Genomic DNA, 16,723 nt, shown 5'->3' on the forward strand with positions numbered 1-16,723 from the left:
AATAATTCAAACATTGGATCTCCTGCAGCTCCTTACCAGGGCCGGCACTTCCATAGAGGCAAAGGGGACAATTGCCCCAGAGCGTGTACCCTCCCCCCCACGTGCCCCTCCTCCCCTCCAGCTATAGTGATCCATGACAGTGGGGATGCTGTGTGTTAACTCTGTATAGAAAAAGAAGGAGGTGAATAATAAGAACCCCAAAAATAGCTTTTTAGGGGACATATGATGGACACCTAATGATATTGTGTGACAGAACAGGCATTGGATCAGGCCTGGCAGCAAGCTCAGTACTGGGGTTGATTTGGTTGAAAGAGGAGTGTCAAGGGGGCCCCCAAGATTACGTTTGCCCCAGGGCCCCATGGAAGCCAGAACCGGCCTTGCTCCTTCCTTGCTTGCTTGCCCACATAGATTTTCCAACAGGTTTGATCACACGGTCAATCAATATACTGCCCAAAACTGATAAAAAAAATTACATGATTAAATATGCTGGGCACATCAGATTTTTAAATCAAATTCAATGTTATAGAATCAGCCATAAAAATCTGTGTGTGTATGCCTGGCTTTAGCCATCTACACTGTTGGTACATATGATTGATCTAATAAATAAATAAATCTGCTGGGACAATCAGCCATCCTGTGGCTTGCATAAGATGTGTTGAGAAACAGAAGATACTGATCCTTTGCCATCAGTCTAGTATCATGTTAGCCCTAACATAGCAAAGGTCATTTTATGCAGTTGTGCAGGAAGTGAATAAGCACTGAGCGGTTTTCCTAATTAAGAACATGAAAGACAAACTGTGCTTTTACTGAGGTGTGTTACACAATCTCAATGGCAGGGAGTGGAATGAGGGAGAAGGGAGTTCATGGTAAGCTGATTGCTTTCAGGGATGAAATGGAATGCAGTGCTTTTTTTGTGATAAAGATAATTGCACACCTCACTGATCAGATTAACTGAACCTCTGTCTAGGGGGGAAAATATGCTATAAAGTAGTCAATTTAGAAGCAACAGCTTTCTCATACATACAGATTAATGCTGCCCTCTCTGCCAATCACCCAAATGATACAGTTCAAACTCCTAATTCTATTATACAAAAGATAGTATCCCTTTTGCAACCTTCACTCCTCCCACGAGACCCTTTTGCTGTCCAACTTAGTCCCTTCATCTCACTCTCGCATCCAGGACTTCTCACAATTGTCACTTCTTATTTGAAACTCTCTCTGAAAGCCTGTATGGCGTATTCCGAGCCTGGAAATTTTTAAAGTGCACCTGAACTCTTGCATAGGACAGAAGGAAAACAGAGAAATGCACCCTGTACTTAGAGTGTTTAGCCTGTTTAATTCCCCCTCATTTGTGTCTAATCACAAGTTGTAATTTGATCTCTTCCCTGTGTCACATGACTGCCACAGCAGAGATGGCAGATAAGGTTGTTTTAAAGCACAGGCTGTTAACAATATGTCTGCTTCCATGAATCAGGAAGTAGAAACAGTGCAGATTTATTTTAGGATTTGTATCGACTAACAAAGAAATGTTTTTTGTTTGAAGGTTATTATGCTGTTTCATATATTTTAGACCAGAGAGGAAGTTCTAAGTTCAGGTCCACTTTAAACACACCTTTCAAACAAGCTTATAATTTGTTATAGCTTGAAAGTGAGGCTCACTGCCTCATCCACTAAGACCATTCGTCTACTCAGTGTTTCCAACCCACAACTCTAATTTGTGTTTACATGTATTTTTATAAAATTATGATTATTATTGATTTCTATGGTGCCAGCTTCTTCCGTGGTGCTGTACAACAGCATGCAAGGTATAACTACAAATTAAATAATACAACAGTTAATGCAAGACAATGCTGGAGTACAGCTGACACGGTGAACATATCCACTACATATTTTTACACAGGGGTGGACGGTATGCACACACATTACACAGCATTGTGAGACAAAAGGGGAAGAGGGCCCTGGCCAAAATGCCTTACAGTCTAAAGGTTTTTAGTGGACCTGAACTCTGGCACAGGACAGAATGAAAACAGAGAAATGCACCCTGTATGTATTTAACCTTTTGCCGACCATGTCACGCCGATGGGCATGCTCCAGGACCGCCTAACGCCGATTGGCTTAAAGTCCTGGGGCTCTGATTTGAATGATATCGCGCGCACGCTGTGCATCTGATTCTCGGAGGGCGGAGCTCCGCCCCCTCCGAGCGGCTGTTGCCGCTCGGGAGACTGTTAGACGGCGTAATCGCCGTCTAATTACCAGTACAGCGCAGCGATCAGCAGCAGCTCTGTACTGGGGACAGCCGTGTGACACGGCTGTCCCCTCCTTAGCCACAGAGGTGATCGGCTGTCATAGGCTTAAGCCTATGACAGCTGACCACAGGGATTGGCTGGCGGGGGGAGGGAGGGAGGGGGGTATACATCAGAAAAAAAACAAAAAAACTTTTTATTAAAACAAAAAAACAAACACAAATAAACAAACAAACACTGGGGGGGCCGATCAGACCCCACCAACAGAGAGCTCTGTTGGTGGGGAGAAAAGGGGGGGAGGAATCACTTGTGTGCTGTGTTTTGCGGTCCTGCAGCTTGGCCTTAAAGCTGCAGTGGCCAATTTAATGAAAAGGTGCCTGGTCTTTAGGGGGGTTTAACACAGCAGTCCTCAAGAGGTTAAAGGGGCACTATGGTGAAAAATTAAAAAAAAAAATATGTGCAAACAGACAAATAAGTACATTTTTTGCAGAGTAAAATGAGCCATACATTAATTTTCTTTTATGTTGCTGTCACTTACAGTAGGTAGTAGAAATCTGACAGAAGCGACAGGTTTTGGACTATTCCATCTCTTCACAGGGCATTCTCAGCAAGGCTTGTATTCTTTATAAAGATATTCCCCAAAAAGGATTTAAACAATGATGCTGGCCAGCTTCCTTGCTCTCTACACAGTTTTTTGGCAGTTGGACAGAGCAACTGCCATTCACTAAGTACTTTTGAAAATAAATAAATCCCAGAGAATCCCCTATGAAGAGATGGACTAATCCAAAACCTGTCGCTTCTGTCAGATTTCTACTACCTACTGTAAGTGACAGCAACATAGGAAAAAAGTAATGTATGGCTTATTTTACTCTGGAAAAAATGTACTTCTTATTTGTATATGTTTGCACATATTTTAAATTGTACAATTGTTCGCCATAGTGCCCCTTTAAAGAGTTTAGCCTCTTTAATTCCTCCTCATTTGTGTCTAATCACAAGTTATAATTTGATCTATCCCGTGTCACATGACTGCCATGGCGGATAAGCTCATTTGAAAGTACAGGCTGTAAACAATATGTCTGCTTCCATGAATCAGGAAGTAGAAACAGTGCAAATTTATTTTAGGATTTGTATCAGCTGTAACAAATAAATGTTTTTTGTTTAAAGGTAATTATGCTATTGTGTATCTTTTAGGCTTCTTGCACACCAAGACGTTGCATTAGGTGGCACGTTAAGGTCGCATAACGTGCACCTAACACAACGTATGGTGCTGCAAGAGCCGACGGTAGAGTGAGCCGCGTTAGGCGGCTCGAGTCCTATAATGTCTCCCAGAGTGGCGCTGATTGGCCAGTGGGACCACGTGATGCGGAGCGAGACACTCCGCATCACGTGGTCCCGCCGGCCAATCAGCGCCCGCCAGTGCAGTGAATATTAAGTAGCCATGTGCGCGGCTACTGTAGCTGGCTCTCCCCGCCTCCTCTCCGCCCCCCACTGCGCATGTGCAAACAGTCTAACGCGGCTATAGCCGCTCCAACGCCGTAGCATGCTGCACTTTGCACAGAACGTGCAGCGTTACATGTAACGCAACGTGGGCTGTGTGAACAGCCCACTTGTGTTACATTGCTGTGTGTTGGGGGAGCGTTACAGGTGCACTAACGTGCGCCTGTAACGTCTTGGTGTGTAAGCAGCCTTAAAGCAGAGAGGACGTTTGAGTTCAGGTCCACTTTAAGTGATAGGACAGTTCATAAAGGGAAGCTGTGTGTATAAGGTGGTAGAAATGGTGGTCAGTGAGCGAAGTGTCCTAGCTAGGAGAGTACCACTATTGGCGAGGTCTTCAAACTACAGAAACTACACTGTAATATGTACCTCTAATTACATACAGGGCTGTGGAGTCGGAGTCGTGGAGTCGGAGTCGTGGAGTCGGGCAATTTTGGGTGCCTGGAGTCGGAGTCGGGAAAAAATGCACCGACTCCGACTCCTAATGAATTTGTAACTGTAATTAAAATAGAAAATATGATAAAATGTTTTATTTCTCAGATAATAGTCATTAAAAATAATGTATATATACAGTAATAGCTATGCTTAGTCCACAAAAATGAAATAAACCAATCAAAATTAGTTACTCGTGCTGCTTCAATAAAGCAGTCCCCGTATTTTTAAGGTCAGATATACATATCTGATTGTGACTGTATATATGATGTGTACACAGGAATCTCTTATATATACTAAATAACATCTATGCTGTAAGAATAAAGCCTGATGTGTAGCTGTGTCACTAATAGAGATGGTCAACGAGATGGAAATAATTCTGCATTGATGCTGATTTATGCAAATGTATGCACTCCCTTTGCTGATGAAATCAAATAATTTGATGTGTTATTAAAATTTGGTTTGGTGACTACAAATTAAAGGGTAACTGAGACGGATGAAAAGTAAAGTTTTATACATACCTGGGGCTTCCTCCAGCCCCCTTCAGGCTAATCAGTGCCTCGCTGTCCTCCACCACCCGGATCTTCTGCTATGAGTCCTGGTAATTCAGCCAGTCAGCGCTGTCCGGCCGCATGCCGCTCCCACAGCCAGGAGCATTATGCACCTGCGCAATAGTGCTGCACAGGTGTAGTATGCTCCTGGCGGCGGAGTGTGTGCATGCGCACTACGCCTGACTGGCTCAAGTACCTGGACTCATAGCAGAAGATCCAGGTGGTGGAGGAGGACAACGAGGGACTGATTATCCTGAAGGCAGCTGGAGGAAGCCCCAGGTATGTATAAAACTTTAATTTCATCTGTCTCAGGTTTACTTTGTTACACAGTAGTACTATACTCTACATATGCACTCCCCACAGAGCTGCAGGGAATCCACTGAGAATGCTGTGCACATTGAACACAGAGGCGTTGTCGGTTTACAATCTCCTCATTCCCCTGCAGAGTACCTGCACATCATTCTTACATGTACCCACACTTACATTGCCTAGGGCCTGATAGATGTTCTTTGTTCCGGTTTGTACCTTTTACAAGTACTCTTACCAAGGACTAGTTTTAGTCTTAAGGGAATAAATATAGTAGTCTACATATCCTTCTCACTTCAGTTGTCTTGTAAAATTCCTAAGCGTTGGCAGTTAAGAGACGAATTTCATGTTACATACTTTTAATCAACAAAATTGTAATATGCAAATTAGAGGAGTCGGAGTCGTGGAGTCGGAGTCGGTGGAATCCTAAACTGAGGAGTCGGAGTCGGTGGATTTTTGGACCGACTCCACAGCCCTGATTACATATGATCATACAATATTCCAATCTATTGTGATTAATTGCTGCTACAAGCTACTGTGTTCTTTACATTATAATAAGTTTACTACCTTAACTGTTAAAGCAAACATGATAACTAGAAAGCAGGTTGGCTAGCTGCTGTCACTTATTTGCTGTCCCTAAAAGTCTATAAATAATGGTTCTGCTGTGCTTCCGAGTTGCCCTTCTTAATCAACAGTTACATATACAAACTATGATGGTTTATAGCTTGCTAATGAGCACACAACAACAAGGTAGAGTAGCAGAGTCCTAGTTCTATGATACCACTTATTCTTATCTTCATTTCCCAACCAACAACTTCAGTAGTAACACTGCTAGCAATCCAACAGTTGTTGAAAGACCAAAAATCCTTTCCTGGTCATTAGGTAGCCTCTGACTCCCAAGACAACACCTTAGAAAATTGGAAAATGCATATCTGGGCAGCATGGTGGAGTAGTGGATGGCCCGCTTGCTTTACAGCACACTCCCGTACCATCCCTGGTTCAAATTCCAACCAGGGCACTATATGCACAGAAATTATATGCTCTCCAAACATCTGGGTGGTTTCCTCTGGGGCACTTTGGTTTCCTCCCACATTCCCAAAATATACAGATAAGTTAATTGGCTTCCCCTTGAATTGGTCCTAGATTATGATATACATGCAGTATGACTATAGGTACATACAGTGGGTTGCAAATATATTCGGCCCTCTTGAAGTTTTCCACATTTTGTCATATTACTGCCACAAACATGAATAGATTTTATTGGAATTCCACATGAAAGACCAACACAAAGTGGTGTACACATGAGAAGTGGAACGAAAATCATACAGGTTTCCAAACATTTTTTTACAAATAAATAACTGCAAAGTGGTGTGTCCATAATTATTCAGCCCCCTTTGATCTGAGTGCAGTCAGTTGCCTATAGACATTGCCTGATGAGTGCTAATGACTAAATAGAGTGCACCTGTGTGTAATCTAATGTCAGTACAAATACAGCTGCTCTGTGAGGGCCTCAGAGGTTTTCTAAAAGAATACTGGGAGCAAAAACGCCGTGAAGTCCAAAGAACACACCAGACAGGTCAGGGATCAAGTTATTGAGAAATTTAAAGCAGGCTTAGGCTACAAAAAGATTTCCAAAGCCTTGACCATCCCACAGAGCACTGTTCAAGCGATCATTCAGAAATGGAAGGAGTATGGCACAACTGTAAACCTACCAAGACAAGGCCATCCACCTAAACTCACAGGCCGAACAAGGAGAGCGCTGATCAGAAATGCAGTCCAGAGGCCCATGGTGACTCTGGACGAGCTGCAGAGATCTACAGCTCAGGTGGGAGACTCTGTCCATAGGACAACTATTAGTCATGCACTGTACAAAATTGGCCTTTATGGAAGAGTGGCAAGAAGAAAGGCATTGTTAACAGAAAGCATAAGAAGTCCCGTTTGCAGTTTGCCACAAGCCATGTGGGGGACACAGCAACCATGTGGAAGAAGGTGCTCTGGTCAGATGAGACCAAAAATGGAACTTTTTGGCCAAAATGCAAAACGCTATGTGTGGCGGAAAACTAACACTGCACATCAATCTGAACACACCATCCCCACTGTCAAATATGGTGGTGGCAGCATCATGCTCGGGGGGTGCATCTCTTCAGCAGGGACAGGGAAGCTGGTCAGAGTTGATGGGAAGATGGATGGAGCCAAATACAGGGCAAACTTGGAAGAAAACCTCTTGGAGACTGCAAAAGACTTGAGACTGGGGCGGAGGTTCACCTTCCAGCAGGACAATGACCCTAAACATAAAGCCAGGGCAAAAATGGAATGGTTTAAAACAAAACATATCTAGGTGTTAGAATGGCCCAGTCAAAGTCCAGATCTAAATCCAATTGAGAATCTGTGGCAAGATCTGAAAACTGCTGTTCACAAACGCTGTCCATCTAATCTGACTGAGCTGGAGCTGTTTTGCAAAGAAGAATGGGCAAGGATTTCAGTCTCTAGATGTGCAAAGCTGATAGAGACATACCCTAACTGACTGGCACCTGTAATTGCAGCAAAAGGTGGTTCTACAAAGTATTGACTCAGGGGGCCGAATAATTACGCACACCCCACTTTGCAGTTATTTATTTGTAAAAAAAATGTTTGGAATGATGTATGATTTTCGATCCACTTCTCACATGTACACCACTTTGTATTGGTCTTTCAATTCCAATAAAATTAATGCATGTTTGTGGCAGTAATGTGACAAAGTGTGGAAAACTTCAAGGGGGCCGAATACTTTTGCAACCCACTGTACACACCTCTGATTTTTCCAAACGACTGGTCGTTCGGACCGGTCGTTTGGACGTCAAATCGGGCGTTTGTACAAACGGTCGTTCTGCTGATAAGGGCAGTTTTGATGGATCCGCTTGGCAGATCCGTAAAAATCAGCCTTATCAGCCGAACAACCGTTTGCACACACGCCTGATTTGATGTCCAAACAACTGGTCGTTTGGAAAAGTCAGACGTGTGTATGTACCTTATGGTAGAGATTAGATTGTAAGCCTCTCCCAGATAGTGAAAAGACTATAGACTCTGTAAAGCACTGCAGAAGATGTTAGTGCTATATGACTACTAAATAATAATACTTCATTGTGCCATATCTTACATGATATAAATCAACACACAAACTGAATGGAAGGGTGTACATACATCATGCTCAGGGCTGGGCCAAGGCAGAGGTGAGAGAGGCTCCAGCCTCAGGGCGCAGTGTAGGAGGGGGAACACAACTCACTCAGCTATCATTCCCATATTGTGTTTGAAGCAGAGAGAAATAAGAAAAGGGGATACATGGCAGTGACTGCAAGCCAGATAACTAGAGATTAATAAATAAATGGACAGAGGCGCTAAACTGACGAATCCTGAATACAAGTGTTATACGCCTGCCTATAGCCTGATTAAGTAGGTTGAGCCCACGAAACACGTTGCATTTAATTGGAGTATGTGATTAAACTTTTTTGTGTGTTGAAAAATCAGCATTACATTGTGTCTACTTTGGGGAGGTAAGTCCACCTACTGCCTCCCTATTTTTAAACTTTTTTATCTATTTTTACACTACTGGTGCCTCTGTAACTTTGTTTACAAATTGTGTCCACCCCTAGTGGAGGGGATTTGGCCCCTTTTCTTCCGATCTACAGAGAGCGAGTTCTTAATCCTGAGTGGGGACAGGTCTAATCTCCCCACCTGCTTATACAGTGGTTACCAGGAAGGTAACCCAGTTTTGTGAGTATAATTCCTACCACATTACATTTGTACCCTAACCATCCAGTACATACTGCACTATATTGGGCTCTTGGTGTCTCCCCCCCCCCCCTCAACTAGAGATTAAGGTGTTGGGGGCCCTGTGGCACCTCTTAGTCTAACAGCAATTCGTGTGTGATGGCTGTGGTGGGAGGGATGGAGGGGCGCACTTTGGTGTCTCGGCCTTGGATGCTGGAGGACCTTGTCCCGGCCCTGATCATGCCACATGTCTCCAAGGCCCCTGATGTTAGAAAAAGATCATACTACATGTCTCCAAGGCCCCAGATGTTAGAAAAGGATCATACTACCTGTCTCTAAGGACGCTGATGCTATAAATGCATCATACTACATGTCTCCAAGGCCCCGGATGTTATAAATGCATCATACTACCTGTCTCCAAGGCCCCGGATGTTATAAATGCATCATACTACATGTCTCCAAGGCCCCGGATGTTATAAATGCATCATACTACATGTATCCAAGGCCCCGGATGTTAAAAATGCATCATACTACAGCTGTAATCTAAGGCCCCGGATGTTAAAAATGCATCATACTACTAAATGTAGATGGAAAACGTCCCATGGAAGGGTGAAAAAAAATCTGCACAGCCTAACATCAACTCTCTGTTCTGCAACCCCGTTCAAAAAGATGGGATGCAATGTAGAGTGAAAACAAAAACAGAAGGATTTCAAAATAATTTAAACCCTTTATTTGTCTGAAATTGTACTATAGAGGTATCTTGTAATATATGCAGAATATAGTGCGGCATTACCTTGCCAAAATAAGAGGGAGGGCTTTCCATTAAAAAAAGAGCTTGTCTCAATCGCATATTATGCTACTCCAAAGCCTGTATATATACCATAATTCAGTATTATTAGTGCAGATGTGGAAGCCAACCATGCCATGTATATTACCACACTCACATACCATCACAGATGCTGACTTTTGAACTGTGTGGTAACAGCAAGATGGATGGTCCTTTGGAGTTGGGAGCACTGGACCTTGGTTACAATGGGGTGTATGCACCAAACTGTATTACACAGAATGACATGTTTAGAGTAGAAAGTAATGCATTGCATTCTGATTTACTCATGGTATAATAAGACTTTACACACATTATTTTGCTTAAAGCAAAGCCGATCCAAAGCTCAGGTTCAAAAACGGATACTTACCATGAAGAGAGGGGAGCCTCAGGATCCTATTATGGCTTCCCTCGGTTGTTAAAAGCCCCGTTGCAAAGAGCAGCCCCCTTCCTCATTGTGGCTGCGAGCCCCAGGCTCCGTGCTACTGCGTATGGGTGGGCGGGCTTGAGTACTTATTGCAAGGCCATGATCGCGGAAGAGGAGCCACGATAGGATAACGAAAGAGGAGGCCCCCGATAGGATTAGCTCAGCAACCGGGGACAGCAGACCACCGAGGGAAGCCTCAATGGGATCCTGAGGCTTTCCTCTCTTTAGGCAAGTATCTGATTTTGTGTACCAGAGCTTCGGCTCGGGTACACTTGAATGCAGTTTAGTGCATACAGCCCAGTGTCTTGAGGCCAGAGATGGCATGAATGGATGTTTTATTATATATAAAAAAAAAACAAAAAAAAACCACTCATTTCATTTTGAATTTGATTCTAGAGACCCATTTAGGAAAATAAGTGATGGGATGGGGCGGTAAAAGATTGGAAAAGTGCAATGCAATAACAAAACAAAAAAAGAAAAAGAAAAAAAAAGTAGAAACTGTTCATAGACTAACAGTAGGTGTATCCCTGCTGTATATTTTTGAAGGATTACATAAGCTTTAATGCATGTTTAGGACATGTGTGTTTGTGGGGTGAGGAGTTATTTGCTGTATTTGTGGGGTGGAGGGTTATTTGCTGTAATTGCCTTTTTACAGAGAAAAAAAAGCATTTCTTTGTGACAAACCTGTTTCTTCGGATTAATGGCACACTTGCACATGTTCCATTTCTTCAAATTACTGAAAGGCCTCCCTCACTCTGTATGTTGCCTATTTTTTTTTTCTTCCCAAAGTTCTAAATGTTACGTTAGCAGTGATTTGAAAGACAAAGTACAAGCATTATCCAGGAATGAAGTCTATTATTTTACACCACACAGAGTGATGCATTCTGTACAGTCTTTACGGCTTGCTGCTTATGGTTCAGTACGATCCACTGAATAGTTTTTCAGCCTTTGTGACTTTGAAGATGTGTGGGTGTTATGAGTCATTTTATGAAATTACTTTAAGCTAACCTGTTGCTATGTTACAGGATCTGACATGGTACATGGCAGTGAGATGTGGTGGAAGCACTATTGTGTGTGTCGTGTCTCAGGGACTGCAATCAGGAAAGATTCTGTTGCTCTCTGTTTTTCTGTGTCTCTTGTGACCTGGGTGGGCTGTCTAATGACCTTCACGCCTTGCTCACAAGCCTAACAATAGATAGCCCTGAGTAAGCAATGATTCCACAAGCTGTGAAAAACAGGACAGGGTCTCACTTTATAACAACAGAAATAAAGCACAACAACACTTATGGCTCCTAATTATTAAAAAGTCCACTGTATTATTGTTAAAAAAAAAAAATCATTCAAAGGCAAATGAGTGACAAGTGCAGGAACTGTTTGACCAGATGGATGACAGAAAGGAAGGAAGAACTCAGGATAGATGCACTCTGATATAAGTATTGTCTTGCATATATTTTTATTTCTATATACTATATAATATAACTCTCACAAATGCTTCATTCATTTGTTATTAGTACCTGTTCACAAATACTGTACTTCTAACATGCAGTTATTCCCAAGATCCAGTGCTTTTTTTTCAGAAAGAGGTGGATTAAAGGGACACTTAAGCCAGGAAAAAAAAAAAAACAGTTTTACTCTCCTGGGGCTTCTACCAGCCCTCTCCAGCCGTCCCGTGCCCCCGCAGTCACTCAAGGAGCCTCCGGATACCCAGCCCCCAGCTAGTTTCATTTTCGCTGACAGGCCCGAGCATGCATATTTTTCTTCGCGTTCCCGTCCGCAGTATCATCCTGTGCAGGAAGCTATTGAGGACTGGAACATGAAGAAGGATACGTGTGGCCAGGCCTGCGCAGGCGCAGAAAGCCAGCCGACTCCCTGTCATGGAAAAAGAAACTAGCTGCAAGGGGCTGGTAGAAGCCCCAGACAAGTAAAACAGATGTTTTACTCCTGGCCTAAGCATCCCGTTAAGATGTAATAGGGCCCTAGGCAAAATTTGGGGCCCTCTTGTGGTCCTTTTGGTAAGCTGAAGTGTAGAGAGGTCACAGAAGGTGGTGGGTGGGCCCCATGACACTCACTATGCCCCAAGCATCTGCCGAGGTTGCCTGGTGGATAATCCTGCTCTGGAATGACTGCATTAGGCATTAGTGGCTGGAAGGTGTAATGGTTAAGGGCTCTGCCTCTGACACAGGAGACCAGGGTTCGAATCTCAGCTTTGCCTGTTCAGTAAGCCAGCACCTATTCAGTAGGAGACCTTTGGCATGTCTTCCTAACACTGCTACTGCCTATAGAGCGTGCCCTAGTGGTTGCTGCTCTGGCGCTTTGAGTTCGCCAGGAGAAAAGCGCGATATAAATGTTGTCTTGTCTTGTCTAGGCAATCAGCAATGACCGTGCTTTTCATAAAAAGCTCATGATGTCAGAGATGCAGTGCAACTGGCAAATGTCCTGCATGCTGCAATCTTTAGTGCATTTGTGTCCACTATTCAGTTATACTGAGTGGAGTGTGCAAACAATACAATATTTTACTGCCCCATCCCATCACTTTTTTTTTTTCCTAGATGGGTCACTGGAATGCAATAGCATATAAATCCTTTACTTAAAGGGTACCTGAAGTCACTTAAAAAAAAAGTTAGACATATACCCACACATCTCCCAAATGTCCCTCTTTCGAAGGGGCAGCCCCCTTTTGAGAACCCAATCCCTTTGTCCCTCTTTCTTCTTCACTTGGCCCTCTTTCAGGACTGATGTACAGATCTATGTTAATGTACAGTATGTATTTTTCTACTGAAAATGTGTTTGACTCTAAACTTTATTCCCATCAATTAAATTAATATATTACTTATTTTCAAATGTTACAATGAAGAAAAACTAATGGAAAGACCAGTGTTAATGATACAATTTTAATTGATTGGGATATGCACGGCAAGGGTCTTGCTGGTAGGGGTGTGGCAGGGGCGTCTTAAAGCCTAAATCCTCATATGAGGGTTGTCGCCCGGCAGGAATCGGGACAAGGTCTCTGAGGCAACAGCGTCGGGCTAAGGCTGTGCAAATGGATCACATGCCAGTGTTCCAAGGAGAGAGATTAGGAGCCACTGTACACACGGCAGTTTCTCAGCAGAGGCGGTTATCATCAGACGCCTTGATTGAGCTTAATCTAGTGTGTGTACAAGATTTAAGAATGGCATTGACATGCAGCAAGGATAGCCAAGCCAGGCTTTCTCTGCATAGTTAAAGATGGAGATGATATCAGAGAGTTGGCATTTTTACCTGCTGGAGGTCTTGTAAAATGGGCAAAATCAGTAATGCAAACTATTTTCATAGGTTGTATTTATAAAGGAAGGCTTTAAAATTTAGATGATTTTCAATTTTCCCCTCTAACTGGTCCACAAGGATGGATATATTTGTGCATGCAGCCAGACTTCCCAGAGCTAGGTTTGTATGTCTGCCCTTCCACATGTACCTTCATTCAAGTCAAGTACCAGCTTTTAACAATGGATTTCAGCAGTTTATTTTTCAGTATTTATAGAAAAAAACAGCATTCCAAAGTCTCTAAATTTTCTTACCAAGAACTCAGTTCTTGACCCTGGTAATCTGGCTTCCTGCCTAGACGATCGCTTGAAACCGCCCTTTTTTAAAGCGACATCTGCTATTTACTCAGCTGTTTTCCGTCTGCAAGCTGCTAGTTTATAGAAGTTTTATCACTGATGCTTTTTGCTGTCACAAGGTCAGTCCATATTAGCTTCAGAATTGCTGTTTCACCTACAGTCATTGTTAGATTTGTTGGTACCTCTTCACAAAAAAGAGCCCGCTGTACAGCTCACTGAGCATGGAACAGATAGTAAAGGAGAGAGGAGTCTGAGCAGATCAGCAGGGGTGCTCACCAGTGATCTCGAATTCGAATTTACCCGTAGTTTTTTATGAATCCAGAAGTCGAATTCGAAGATCGATACCGATCACGAATTCAAATTCGATTGTATCCGAATTTTACTCTCGAATTCGGCCGTGATCACGGATGTTAATCCCGTGATCACGAATTCGGATTCAGCTACCGTCCCCCAAAACCCGCAGACTTTAAGGGTTAATAGCAAAGCCCCCTTAAATGCCAGAATCACCAAATTTGCAGGTTATGTTAAGAAGAAAAGTGGGAGCAAGGGGAAAAAGATTTTTCAAAAAGACCATATACTTTTTTAGAAAATCGATTTTAAAAGTTCAAAGAAAAAAACGATACATTTAAATGCAGGTCAATGACAGATCATGGGAAATATTTCCCAGCAGTTAATAGCAAAGGCCCCTTACATCCCAGCAACACGAAATTTGCAGAATATGTTAAAAAGATAGTGGGAAACAATATTTAAAAAAAAATCCAAATTTTTTAGTTTTTGGGGAATGTTCTGAGTGTGGGAAATAAAAAAAACGGCGTGGGGTCCCCCTTCACGAGCCCCTGTAACACCTTGTCCCCCATATAGGCTGTGATAGCCAGAATGCGGAGCCGCGGCCTACTGGGGCTTCGCACCATGAGCTATACCAGCCCCCATGGTATGGGGGGGGCTCCGGGGGAGAGGGGCGGCCAAGCCTTCCCCTCTCCCCCCGAGCCCTTGTCTAATCCATGGACAAGGTGCTCTTCCCCACCTCCGGTGCTCCAGGAGGAGGTGGGGGCGATGACTCCCTGGGGGGGTTCATGGTGGCATCTGGGAGTTCCCTTTAAGAAGGGGACCCCAGATGCCCACCCCCCTCCCAGGAAAAACGAGTATAGGGGTACAAAGTACCCCTTACCCATTTCCACAAAGGGTTAAAGGAAGGAAAAACACAACAATGAAAAAAGTCCTTGTCTCTTATAGAAATCCATTTATTTGCCAACTCTATGCCTCTTACAAGCTGCATAACGCAATGTATAATTGAGAACAGAATGGAGGTTTAATATCACATTCTTCTCAGAAAGGAAGATCAGATACCAGCACTGGTTACAAATATGTCAGCTTTCATTCCTTGTCCATGCAGACTGGTGAGATCATGCACAGCGATACTACCAGCTAAAAACCCATCATCTTTTTATTTACTTGAAATGCCATCAGCCAGATTCAATACATTTTAGCATGAAACAAAGCTGGAAAACTTGAGTCATCACTGAGTTCCAAGCTGATGAATTCACCTCTTGTGAAAAGGCATTTCACCAATTGCCATTTGATAGCTGGAGCCGACTTTAGCTGTGCTATCAGGAATACCAGGTCTCACTAATGCATCATTACTTGGATACTCTGTGATTCTTAATTTAAAGCGGAATATAACCCTGCATTTCAACTTTGCTCTAAAACATTATTTACAGCATATTACAGTATATGCAACCAGCATTTTCTTTTACTAGACCAGCATTGGAAGGGTTACACACAGAGCTTTAAAGTTCCGTGGAGAGAACTGCTCCCTGCAGCTGAAGTTTAGATACATTCTGTTTACTTAAATGAATCTAACAAGTGTGGAATGTGACTCACTCTCTGGCTGTGCAGGAGCTCCTGGACACAGAGAGAGTGAGTCACATTCCACACTTGTTACATTCTGTTTACTTAAATGTATCTATCTAAACTTCGGCTGCGGGGAGCAGTTCTCTCCACGGAACTTTAAAGCTCTGTGTGTAAACTTTCCAATGCTGGTCTAGTAAAAAAAAAAAAAATGCTGGTTGCATATAATATGTTGTAAATAATGTTTTAGAGCAAAGTTGAAATGCAGGGTTATATTCCGCTTTAAAGGAATACCAAGGCAAAAAGACTGAGGGGAAAAGCATGGATTTATTTGAGCTGCTCATGCGCGATAGTTCAGTGCCACCACTCTGTCTGCGCTCCCTGCATTCCCGTGATTGCAATTAATGCAACTAGAACCGGTTCAAAGGTCGCCAACTTAGTCTAGTCGCTGCCATTACTGGACTGATTTAGAAGAGGATGGAGCCTCTTGGAAGTAAACTGACACAGTAGAAAGTGATTGCTCAGGTACCCACACCTATGGATGGTCTCTGTTTCCCCCACACTTTTTACCTCATATTTGTTTAATGCAGGTGCATGGAATAAAATATCCAAAAACAAACAAAATGTTTACAGTCTGTAAATAACTATTTAACCACTTCACCACTGAGGGGTTTAAAGATTAATTAAGTAATACATTGTCAATTGCCAGATGGAACAAATGCTGCTTTATTCATGGCATAACATACAGGGGGTATGGTAGTATTTATTGACAGTAGTATTATAATTTGCTCTGGTGCTGTCTCTCTTATTTTCTTGAAACCATTACTTCATTAATGTTTTCCTACACCTGTGTAGGCACACATTTGCAAAGCTTGTTTATTATGTTTGTGTAGAATCTCCTCCAGTAGCTAATCCTAATTAAATCATGTTGAATAAATGGTAGAAGCATCTCAGACTGTGTTGTTCACTTCCTGCATCACTGACTGCCTGTATTCAATGCTGCAGTCTTCTCAAACTAAAACAGACTGTGCCCTGATCCCTTGCAGTCTGAGCAGTGGAAATGCAATTAAGCCACCAAGGGCTGTGTCTGAAATCTGACTTTCAGGCCTCATTCACACCTAAAATCGGAAATGCAAACGTTTTGTTTTGTTTGTTTTGTGCGCTAACCCCCCCCCCCCCCCCCTCCAGGCACTCCACTGCGCACTGCGTTTCTGGTAAAAGCGCTTTTCTAAGCGCTTTTCCAGAGCGGTTTTGTA

At 43.0% G+C, this 16,723-nt stretch overlaps 1 protein-coding gene across 6 annotated transcripts in view; it reads right to left on the reverse strand.

Moving 5' to 3' along the window:
- The window catches only part of ARHGAP6 (Rho GTPase activating protein 6), a 330,561-nt gene that overhangs the window by 22,692 nt on the left and 291,146 nt on the right, over positions 1–16,723 (reverse strand). The gene's annotated exons all lie outside the window — the stretch shown is intronic.

The sequence above is a fragment of the Hyperolius riggenbachi genome, chromosome 2 (genome assembly GCF_040937935.1).
Source record: "Hyperolius riggenbachi isolate aHypRig1 chromosome 2, aHypRig1.pri, whole genome shotgun sequence".
NCBI classification, from domain to species: domain Eukaryota; kingdom Metazoa; phylum Chordata; class Amphibia; order Anura; family Hyperoliidae; genus Hyperolius; species Hyperolius riggenbachi.